This window comes from Triticum aestivum, chromosome 1D (assembly GCF_018294505.1).
Source record: "Triticum aestivum cultivar Chinese Spring chromosome 1D, IWGSC CS RefSeq v2.1, whole genome shotgun sequence".
Lineage (NCBI taxonomy): Eukaryota > Viridiplantae > Streptophyta > Magnoliopsida > Poales > Poaceae > Triticum > Triticum aestivum.
In genome coordinates, this window is record NC_057796.1 from 455,721,392 (window position 1) to 455,734,435 (window position 13,044).

The following is a 13,044-nucleotide window of genomic DNA, read 5'->3' on the forward strand; positions in this document are numbered from 1 at the left end:
AAGAAAAATAACTATTTCTTTCTTGAGTCTATCCATTGCTTCATAGTACATCTGTTCATAGAATGTTTCTCAAAAGATTCAGTTTGTCGAGCTAAATGTCATTCTGTTTTGACTCGATAACACCACTCAACATCGTGTAATCTGATTGTTGTAATAGCAGTCAAACTGCAACAAACTATAGACAGGAGCATGAAATTCAGTTTAACCATGAAAGATCTACAGATAAAAGAGCATTTGGATAGGTGTGGAGAGCTAGCTCTTGCCCCATATCATCTACCTCTATAGCTTTCAAGCACTGATAATTGTATCCTGAATGGTAAAACACAATTGATCTTCTTTGTTTCTTCTAATCTCTAATTTATAAGATGAATTGAAGAAGGCAACATGTACTAAGTCCTTCTTCCCATTTTAGTATGTCACATTCAGTATGTATTTGTGGCATTTATGTGTTGTTATTAAGAAGCTTGCCTTTTCAGATATTGTCATTTTTTCAAGATTTGGCTAAAAAATGAAACCCATATAGTTTACTAGCACTACAATAATAGGTTATAGGAAGTGCCACTTATTCCGAGTTCTCAAATTATGATACATTTTAGCTGCATGACAATATAATTCTGCTTTCGTATGTCTTCATGGTTAGTTACATAATTTTCACCAGCTAAAGATAACTTTCTTCTTATAGGAAACATTTTTAAAGCAGACAATTTATTTTCTTTCAATCAGTGTTCACTTAAACCCATCATAACTAGAACAGAACAATAATTGTCAATATCATATCAAATGTAGCTTTTTTTCTTTCTTAGTTGAGGCCTTGCCGGCGTCTCTAGACCTCAAGTATGCTCGCCCCAGCGCCGTTGGTGTCGGACTCGCTGCTCCAGCCGCGCCTCCATCTTTCTTCACAAATGAAATCGACTGAATCCAAATTGAAATTCATACAAGTTACTTGCAACTAAAATCTCCGAACTTGCGTCAGATTTTTGGAAGAGCGATATCCAAGTGAGACAACCGACAAACATTAAGAGACCACCAGTAGAGAAACCCTTATAGGTTTAAGGTATTAGTGGCGCCAGGCCAAAACCGCACGCCACTGGTAATTTACCAAAATACCTACTATTAATGACGTGCCGGCTAACGGGCACGACACTAGTTATGTGTAAATGGTACATTGTATTTTTTTATGGAAAAAAAGTTTTATCCTACAACATTTCGGAAACCTTCCAGTTACATGTTTATATTAACGAAATTTGCTGAATTTCAAACCAGAGCCCAAGAATTCAAAATGACAAGTTCCTCTTTACCAAAAAAAATGGATCACTATATTCATAGGTCAATTCTCTTTCTTTGACCTCCCACCGTTCACGACATCCCTTGCTTTCGGTGGAGGAGTAGAATCGTTGGTCCCCTTCGGTCAAGTGCTTGTGCGTTCTCGGGAATAAGTACCTATCCCTTACTTATACTTAAGAAAAGTGGATAGAATTGTTTATTTATCTCTTATTCCAAAATTTCATCGAATTTCAGTTATTTCATTGAATGTGGTTATATGATCTGGTTCTTAATATTGCCGGCGTGACGGTCGAGATCAGATCTACGTGATGGGCTGCCCCTAATGTGAGACATTCAAGTTAGAAAAATCTCTTGTCAGTAGTGGGCAAGCATTATGATTTTTTTTTCCGCACATGCAAGCTTTATGATATTGGCCATGGCAGTTATTTTGGTGAAAGAAAATAGAAGCGAAGCGCTTCTTTGATTGCGGCTCCAGGAAGAATTGCTTATAGAAATCATTTAAACTCTATTTTCTGGTATGCGATCCTTGTTTCTGGTTTGGAATCCATCCAAAATCAAAGGGTTTTTCTAGGCCACAAATAAACAGTGGCGTAGCTAGCCCAACATGCCAGGGTGGTCCACCAATGCAAAATATTCACATAAATATATTTATTTATTATAAAAATATATTTTTCTCTATGCTATATATATTATGGGGAAATTCCAGGGTGGTCCATGGACCACCCTGTCCACCCCCTAGATACGCCACTGCAAATAAATAATAAGATTTCCGAGATACTTCGAATATTCGGGGACAAAAAGAGTAACCTTGCTAGCAAAAAGAGAAGATGTGCAACAGTGTGAGGGCAAGTGAGTAAAACGTTTCATCAAGAGGTAAAAGTGAAAAACACATGTTCCGCATGCATCAACGGTCTACCCGGCTGCTAAGCATATGCCCTATAAGCTACTCTATATAACATATACTAGTACGTTTTTTCACTCTCCCCGCAGAAATATACGTTTTTTACTCCAGCACCAAAAGAATGAGAATCATGTTGCATAATACGACTACTACCTGAAAAAGAAATCGATCCAGTTGCTCGGGACGTCGCCGTCCAGGGGCCCATGCTAGAAATGTGTATGCACTAGTACCGGCCGATGCGCCCCGTCCCAGTTTTGAATGAACAAAAAGAGATGCTGGCTGGCTGGCGGAAACCCACGGAGACGACTCTTCGCTCGCTCTCGCCCGTGGTGAAAGCGACGCTGACAGATTGGAGACAGCTCCCGAGCCGCGGGGCGACGCATAGTTAATTTGGGTCAGCGTCGAACACGTCAAAATCTCTCCGGCTCAAGTAAACTGGTGGTGGTATCACGAAATACTAGTGGCTTTGCTACGCGAGTACGATCGCTTCGACTGCTCGCTGGCGCTCACCGTCGTGCATGACGCGTACGTGTGTGACCTACAGTGACTTGGTGTGGTGTAAACTTGGTGCGGTTCTTCGCTGGTTTTGTTGGCGTTTGTCTGCAACTGTGGTGCGGTTCTGCTTATTTAGACGTTTTTTTTTCTCAGGGGAGTTATGCTGGATGGCTTTGACTTTCATTTGCTGCCGTTGACTTCTCTGGGTTTGATTAAATTTCACATATTTAGGGACGGAGAGAGTATTATCTACTCCCTATGTCCAAAGTGAGTAGACTTCTGGACACACTCATTCAGCGGTACTTAATTCGAACAGAGGTAATAGTATATACCAATATAAAATAACATGGGTTATGTTTCGTCCAATTATTCTATGCCATCTAACTTTTTTTCATCCTTGATGGTTCATAGTTGGACCATATGATCATCCACACACTAATTACACTTTTAATCCTCTAAAAAAAATTACACTTTTAACTACCACCAGCATAAAAAGACGTGAGGAGTGGTTATTTTTCTTCTTCTTGCCACAACGTGTTTGAGGAGTAGTTCATCGTGACTTGGGTGGCAATTATGTGTCCACGGGTTCAGTGGGGTTGTCGGCTCGGTCTATGCGTACTAAGGGGCAACGATATCAAATGTGTTGGCATGAAGACCATGTCCTATGAGCAGTTGCTCCGTGCAACTTGGGTTGTTGGAGGTTTGGCGTGCGACATTATTTGTTTGGGATTGTGAATAACTCTCAGATGTTCGTGACTAAATTTATACATTGAGAACATTGGTGTGAATGGTCAAATTGGCATAACGTATTTTCTCTTTTGAGCAACCTATTTTTCTTTTCGCAACCCGCCTTATATCATTTTACAAATGAAATAAGGCGTAAACCAATCTGGAAGGCACGAACCTACAATTTAACTCCCGACCAACCTTGTGGCATCCTCTCGTCACAGTCAACACATGAATGAGTCTTAGGATGGCAACTCCGAACAAGTGACTAACCTGGAAGTGATGCAACAAGGAATAGTCTATTATTTACTAAAATGACAAATGGTGAAAAATAGAGGAAACTGATAGAAAATCTCACAATAATCAGTAACATCTGGCCATATGATTAACGCACTACAAAATAACAACCATTAGGTTTTACCAATGGCCCTTTGACATTAAAGTTGACCGAAATAACCCACGAGTGCCATTATAGGAAAAATATTTCATCTATTTTACTCCTATAAACTACCATGCATACGCGTTTCATCTCTTTTACCCGTAAAACTACCATGCGTATGATTTGATCTGAACTCGATCCCAACCTAGGGTTAAGCCATCAACATGTTTGTGTTGTGCCCCAGCTCCATGGCGTTCTCCAGCTTTGGAGAAAAGGAAGATGGGACGGAATTGTTTGAGATATCGGATGTGGAACAGAAAAAACTTTCATGGAGAAGAGTTTGGGTCCAACGACAAATGTTGCAGGCATCATAATTCTAGCATGCCTAAGTCTCTTGTGTTTCCTGGTGTGGAAATATATCCACATGCTTTGCTTCCTATACATGCACGTTTCGTGAGATCCAGTCGACCAGTTTGACCCAGATTCCACCTTGCCGGTGTCGCGTTCTCTTCTTGTCGTTGACGCTAGGTCTCTAGTTATGCGGTACAATAGTCGAAATTGATTGGCACCGAATGCGATTAATGGAGGATGGCATGCTATCTCGTGGGAGAGGCAAGAGTAGAGAGACCTGCGCTCTGAGATAATAGCGTAAGTCCTCGCCACCCTTCCTCTCCAATCTAACTGGACATGTCCTTCTTCCTTCCTCTTCATTGCCAAATCTGACTGCTTATGAAATACTCGATTAGTCCATTGTGCATAGTTGTGTGGTGCAACATCTGTTTATTTGGTGGAAGAATGGACTGCGATTTTGAAAAAAAAATATGGTTTGGTCCTATTCAATCTTGTATAGAAAAAGCTACATTTCCCTTCCATTGTCGTTGTCATTGGAGGGAAATTAGTCTCACATGATGAAAGTGCCAGTTTGTTACGGCGACCATATGATTTAACACTTAAGAGTGTATTCAGTTCACTAAGATGTGCTAATTATCTGCCATCGACACTTTTTCTACTGAAGATATTAGTATGATTGATTGACATATGAGATTCCTTAGTCGCCTACTGAAACTCTTTTTTTTTGCTCTGCTTTGTAATAATGTATAAACCGAGAGTTGTATACATTTTCAAAGGGAAACAAACCGACAGTATAAGAAATTGTTCCAAGTAAAGAGCAACGGAATGATGGTTGTTTTTCTTTATGTTGGGAATATGAGAGATTTGTTAAGCAATAACAGGGTTAAGAATGATAGTTGATTTTTTTGTTAACTCGAATGATGGTTGATGATAGCTACATTTTATTGGATAATCATTTTCTTGGATGACATCCATGCATAAATGGTAGATTACCTTCAAGCTCCAATAGTCAAATTCTTACACTTCTTTCTTCCAGTACATAAATGACATTTTGTGCTACTTCTTAATATTTGGATTTTAAAATGGAGAGTTTATGTGCTTTACATCGTAATGAATAATTGATTCCTCAGTAAGGTCCAAGTTAGACTCCTAATATTCCTAACTTTTTTTTATTTCAGGTAATAGGATATCACACTCACCTTTTTACAGTTGCCATGTATACTGATGATGCTTAGTTACTACATCTATTTTTTTGGTTGACAAAATTATCCATCTTCGCTTGGTAAGTATACAGTGAAAGAAGATGAAATGTTCATTTCGTAAAGGTGAATTCTAGCACACAATTCATTATCACTTAGAGGATATTTTTTAACGTTTCCTATGAATATTTGCAAAACAACAAGTATCGTTAACCAAGAAAATTAACTATTTCTTTCTTGAGTCAATATCCATTGCTTCATATTACATTTGTTCATAAGAATGTTTCTCAAAAGATTCAGTTTTTCGAGCTAAATGTCATTCTGTTTTGACTCAATAACACCAGTCAACACGGTGGAATCTAATTGTTGTAATAGCAGTCAAACTACAACAACATATAGACAGGAGCAGGAAATTTGGTTTAATTATAAATGTCTACAGATAAAAGAGCATTTGGATAGTTGTGGAGAGCTAGCTCTTGTCGCATACAATCTATCTCTATAGCTTTCAAGCAGTAATACTTATATCCTGATTGGTAAAACAAAATTGATCTTCTTTGTTTCTTCTAATCTCTGACTTAGAAAATGAACTAGAGAAGGGAACATATACTACATTCTTCTTCCCATTTTAGTCTGTCACGCTCAATAAGTATTTATGGTATTTATGTGTTGTTATTAAGAAGCTTGCCTTTTCAGCTATTGCCATTTTTTTAGATTTGGCTCAAAAATGAAACCCATATAGTTTAGTAGCACTATAATAATGGATTACAATAAGTGCCACTTATTCCGAGTTCTCGAATTATGATACATTTTAGCCACATGATAATATAATTCTCCTGTCATGCATGTCTACATGGTTAGTTGCATCATTTTCACCAGCTAAAGATAACTTTCTTCTCATAGGAAACATTTTTAAAGCAAAACATTATTTTCTTTCACTCCGTGTTCATTTTAACCCATCATAGCTAAAACAGAACAATAATTGTCAATATCATATCAATATAGCTTTTGTTCTTTCTTAGTTGAGGCCTTGTCGGCGTCCCGGGCCTCGAGTACACTCGCCCCTGCGCCATCGGCGTCGGACTCGGTGCTCCGGCCGTACCTCCATCTTTCTTCACAAATGAAATGGACCGGCCCAAAATTGAAATTCATGAAACTTACTTGCAACTGAAATCTCCGAACTTGTGTCATATCACTGAAAGAGCGATATCCAAGTGAGACGACTGACAAAAATGAAGAGACCACTAGTAGAGACAGAGAAACTCTTATAGGTTTAAGTTATTAGTGGCGCGAGGTCAAAATTGCACGCCACTGGTAATTTGCCAAAATACCTCTTAGTAGTGACGTGCCGGCTAACGGGCACGACACTAGTTATGTGCAAATGATACATTGTATTTTTGTTCTGTATATAGAAAAAGGGTTTATTCTTACTTTCTCTGAGTACAAAGTTACACTAAGTCAACAACAATTAATATGGAGCAGAGGAAGTACGATATTTTGAGAACCTTCCAGTTACATGTTTATATTAAAAATAACAAAAAAATGCTGAATTTCAAAACCGAGGTACTTCAAATATTCGGCGACAAAAAGAGTAACCTTGCTAGCAAAAAAAAAAAAGCTGTACAACAGTGTGAGGGCAAGGGAGTAAAAAGTTTCATCAAGAGGTAAAAGTAAAAAAAAAACACATGTTCCGCATGCATCAACGGTCTACCTGGCTGCTAAGCATATTATGCCCTATAACATAGAGTACGTTTTTCACTCTCCCTGCCGAAAATATACGTTTTAAACTCTAACACCAAAAGAATGAGAATCATGTTGCTTAATACTAGCTGAAAAAGAAATCGATCCAGTTGCTAGGGACGTCGCCGTCCAGGGGTCCATGCTAGAAATGTGTATGTACTAGTACCAGCCGATGTGCCCCGTCCCAGTTTTGAATGAACAAAAAGAGAGGCTGGCTGCTGGCGGAGCCACGGAGATGACTCTTCGCTCGCAGTCGCCCGTGGTGAAAGCGACGGTGACAGATTGAAGACAGCTCCTCCCCGCTCCCCAGCCGCGGGGCGTCCACCGTCACGCCACTAGTGCCCTGCGGTCAGCGTCGAACACGTCAAAATCTCTATGCGTTGAAGTAACTGGTGGTGGTATGACGAAGGAGTACCAGTGGCGTGACTGTGGGCTTTGCTACGCGAGAACGATCGCTTCGACTGCTGCTGGCTGGCGCTCACAGTCGTGCATGACGCGTACGTGTGTGTGACCTACAGTGACTTGGTGTGCTGTAAACTTGGTGATGCAAGTGCTAAGTATTGAATCGTCACCGAGTTTTTATCCAGATTTTGTGATGTCAACTTTAAAGTACGCGACTTCTCCTTTTATATTAGACCAAAAAAAAACAATTGAAGATAGATTTAAAAAGTAAAATAACACACCACTTTGGGTCAAGCTTTTCTCCATTTGTCAAGCAAACGGACAAGAAAACACACACCGCTGACCTGGCCCAGTTAGCTGTTCTCCGTTTTAGGTTCCCGTCCAGTTTTTATTGGGCTTTTAGTTTTCTACTACTAGCAAATATGCCCGTGCGCTGCAACGGGAGAAAAACTATTAGATTATGCAGGTGTGGTAGATATAAAGAAAAGTCTGAATCAAATGCCAGGATGACATAAGGACTTTTAAAATTTCATTTCACAAACCATGTCTAAGTGATGTCATGATGAGATAAGGGACTTTTAAAAAGTATCACGGTTTGATTTCCTAAGGCGCCACAACGCAAAAAAAAATGGGCTAGGCAAACTTCAATGATGGACCCTGCCTGAGTTAGACAGATGAATAATTTGTCTCGTTTTGACCTAGCGTAATGGTGTTTACCATACCCATTACTGTGGTACCAGAATAAACATCGTTGTGTACGGAGGCAAAATAGACATGTAGTCATTTTTATATAGCTTTCAAAAACTAACCCATAGAAAGCTAGGTCAATTTTTTGGGGGCTCGGCGTTCTATGAAACACGGAAAACTTTTTTTAAGCCGATGCGAGGGACTAAATAAAATCATAAAATGACCTCTATAAATCCCCTATTAAAACTTCTATGCAAGCGGCCATTTGTTTTGTTTATTATTTACGGATCTGTTTTAATTTTTGGGAACATTTTCTAAAATTTCATGTATATTTGTTTTCTAATACCACAATATGTTTTGAACACTGGATTATTTTTAGAAAATTATGAACATTTTTATTTCATATACATAAATTTCAAATCATGATTTTTTATAATATGCGAACATTTTTTTGAAATCATGAACATTTTATGATTTTACAAATATCTTTTGAATTCATAAAATATTTTATAATTTCTCAATATTTTTAAAGCTCCCAACATTTTGAAATTTGGTTCTTTTGAAATCCAAGAATTAACTTGAGGAAGGAAAAACAAAAACAAAAATGAAAAGGTAAAAGGAAAAAATGAAATAGAAAACAGGGGGCGCCACCACCCTCACATGGGCCGGGCCATTAGCTCGTGCGGGAGGAGGAGGCGCGCTTCCTACAGAGGAAAAATGGGGTAGGAACCAGGGATCAACCCCTGGTCTCTAGTGTGGTAGACCGACGCCTTAGCCATTGGGATACCTGTGTGCTTGTGTTACATGCGTGTATCACCTTATAAGAACCAAACCCAGTGGCAGTTTTGAAATAAATCCGAATTGTTTTATTTATGGATGGCATAGTGGGTAATTTATGGCAACATCGGGGGCAATTTTCATGACAGACGACCAGAAGCAATAGTCCCTTTATTATTAGGGGTAGATTTGTTTACTATACTGGTATGTCAAATATTTGTAATTCCTTAAATTTATTTTCATATTAGTGCACTTATTTTCAAATTCATGAATTTTTCAAGATTTTGTGAAAACAATTCACATTTTTTTCCAAATTCATGAACTTTTATAAATTAGTGAACTTTTTCATATTTCATAAAAATATCAAATTCGTGATTGTGTTTTCAATTTTTGTGATTCTTTATCAAATTGATGAACTAGCATCGTCATCCCGTGTCAAGTCAATGAATAATCTGATTATAAACCCACAATTCATCGAACCCCAAAAAACGCACCACAAAAGATTACATCATATCGATCTCCGAAGAGAACATTGTATTGAAGATCAGAGAGAGAGAGAGAGAGAGCCATCTAGCTACTGCTATGGACCCGTAGGTCCTGTGAGGAACTAACACATCATCGGAGAGGTGGCAAGGTTGATGTAGAGGCCCTCCGTGGTCGATTCCCCCACCGACAGAGTACCGGAAAAGGCCTCTAGATGGGATCACGGAAGAACGGATACTTGCGGTGGTGGGATAATTTAATTATTTCGAGTCTCGCTCTGGGGGTTTTGGAACATTTGGGAACTATAGTGTCAAATGGAGGGCACGCCGTGCTGCTTTGCCATCTCCTCGTCTGTCTTATGGACCTCCCCCGAAGCTTCCTGGGTCTCTTTTGGTCCAGAAAAAAGCGTCAAAAAGTTTCATCATGTTTGGACTCCGTTTGATATGGTTTTTCTATAAAACCAAAAATATGCAGAAAACAGCAACTGACACTTGGCACTGAGTTAATAGGTTAGTTCTTAAAAATGATATAAGGCATATAAAGCATACAAGATTGATAATATAATAACATGAAACAATCACAAATTATGGATACGTTGGAGACGTATTAATGGACACTTAAAAAACCTGTTGGGCAAGCAGATTCACATCTCTTACAACCTACACAATCTTCGGTTATCGGTGCAAAAGCAATTGAAATGAGATATGATAGCTTCTTTATGGTCTAATCCTACATAACATACCCAACTCTTATTGGTTCAATGTTTTCCGTTTCCGAAGACTAGTAACGGAATCTGGAACCCATGGAGAAAATGAATTTCCCTAAAAGGTACAGGATGATCAATGAATTAATCTAACCATCAACTCAAAAAGTCCTAGATGAAAACATAACAGCAAAGAAGAAATGACATGAGGGTTCTATTATAGATAGAAAAAGAAGAAGAAAATTATGTTGCAGAAAAGAAGACAGGAATTGAGTACAATGACATTGTACAACAATTTAATTTGGGAAAGGGATGTAGCGCCCCCGTGGGTTTGCATAAGTAACCTCCTATCAGACCTCGTATGAATCACTTGGAAAATAAACGTATTCGTTTGGTTGCGGATTTGTTACAAGATCAATTGGGATTGGCTCTTGGTCGTTTACAACATGTAGTTCAAAAACTATTCATAGAGTATTCATACGTCAATCCACTGCTAATTGTTTAGCACACTCTTTGTTGCTACTATGGGGGCCAGAAGCACAAGGATATTTTACTATCTCCCTTCAGCCCTTTGAGAAAAATGTAGTAAAAGAAAGAAAAATCCATGGACCAACCCCATTGTCTCTACCCCGTAGGAACTACGAGATCACCCCAAGGACGCCTTTGGTGTCCAAGGGTCTCCGACCGACCCGAGCTTCCAATTTGGCAGGATTCGGTGCTATCGCTATCATAGTATCCACTAAGTTCATGGGCTGGAGATAAGCGACTCGAACCACTGACATCCGCCACAAATGGTTTATTGAAGAATTCAAAACATCCCAATGCGATAAAAGAATGGAATCCTAAAATTCCTATTCGAGAAATTTTTGGGGTCCTGTATTTGTCTTATAGGGTCTCATATTCCTCTACTGAGTCTTCCCCACGAGTCTTATATTCTTCTTCTAGGGTCCTAAAAATATTCCTTGTGTTGTACAAGTGAGCATGAATTTCTTATCATTCAATGAGAAAGCATGTAAATTTCTCTAATCCCATAACATTCAAAAAATGTTACGGTATGGATAGATACACATTAATAGATAGTAGAAAATAGAAAAAGTTAGTTTTTTATAATGAATTTGTAGGACTTCCGAACACGTCATAAGCTAAACTCGTATTGACAAATAACCGACCTGCTATGAATAGCTAAGGTATAGTAATGCTATGAATAACCCAGTGTCGAATACTTAGGGATGGAAAGTGGTAGCGGATAATCCGAAATATCCGATATTCGTATTTGAGAAAATGCCTATTCGTATCCGAAACATCCGCATCCGAACCAAAATGGAAATGGAAATTATCCGTATCCGGGTTTATTTAACAAATAAAAAATAAAATATGGTATGAGATTTTGACACAAATATGGATATGGAAGTGGATATATCCGTATCCGAATAAGATTATGGGAAGTATTTTTCAAAATTCAAGCCCCAATATTCCAATTATCCAACATAAAAGCCAAATAAGTGGCCAAAATTTACTCTTTGTATGATTAAACTTAGAAATTATTATGCATTACAATAGTATCTATTCATATACCTATTTATCATTGACTTATTGTATGTCACAAGTTGATTATTTCATGTCACATAGCTATTGACTAATATACTTAAGCAATATGTTGCTATTACTCGTATCCATTCCGAATCAAGAAAACATCCGATACGTATCCGTATTCGAATAACATCCGAGCCGCATATGTATCCGATGACATCCATATTCGCATTCATATTCATTTTGAAAATATGAAAACGGAAGTGGTAAGAGCACTAACTGATCCGCATCCGATCCGTTTCCACCCCTACGAATACTGGTAAAAGAAGCGCTTCGAATCATTGCTATTTGACTCGGACATGTTCTGAAAAATTTGAGGTATTTCGAATTGTTTGTTGACACGACAAAGTGAGGGAAAACCGCTGAAAGACTTTCCATATCGACCTTGGACATATAAGAGTTGGGAATCAAATCTCTAAAGAAAGAGGATCTTTTGTGAAATGGTAAGGAAACCGGAACTGGCAGATCGACTCGGGGAAACAGAACCTGCCCAAAGCGCCTTCCGAGACTTGGTCTTGAGGAAGGTAAGAAACCTCGGTTTCTACAATCAGGTATCTCTATAAGGCCGACCACTACATAACAGTGATTTTCCAAATGAATAAAGCATTTGGAATTTCGGAAATGACAATGGATATATGTATTGCATTAACTAAAGCTTATTTCTCTGCATTTCTATAACAATACGATGGACTTTACGAGTAGTGGCGGAGCTACGGACAATTTGTTGGGCGGGCCAGAATTGGATAAGCCAAAGGGAATCCTGAAAATTTTAAGTTCTTCAGCTAACTTTATCCTTGACACCTATTGTCTTAGCCATAGGTTGGGTGGGCCATAGCACAATTTTGCTTGTGCATAGCTCCGCCACTGTTTACGAGGATGAGAATGAATCAGTTATTAAATCTTGGCTGAATAAGATAATGTGATAATAGTGAGGATGTAAATATGAGTAAGAAAAAATAAAACAAAAAGGAAAAATAAAAGGCTCACTATAGAAAACGAGAAAAACGGTAAAGTGTCCATATTGGCTTGTCCACTATAGAATGCCTTGAGGTGATAAATGCTTCGTCTCGCAGCAATCAAAACAAATGTGCTACGTCTAGGCGGTTCCTATTTGGCGCTGCGGGTGCCCGTTACAGGCCATTTTGCAAATGGACGCCCGTTACAAATGTGCTCTGCTGCCATCTAGGCCGGCCCAGTTTGCGTTTTTCTCTATCTGTTTTAAAGTGCAAAAAAGGTAAAGGGGCGAGATTCCAACTCAAGACTTGTAGCTTCACAGCGCGCCGTGCTAACCACTATGAACATCGCAAACTTATGCATAGTAACTTCTTTC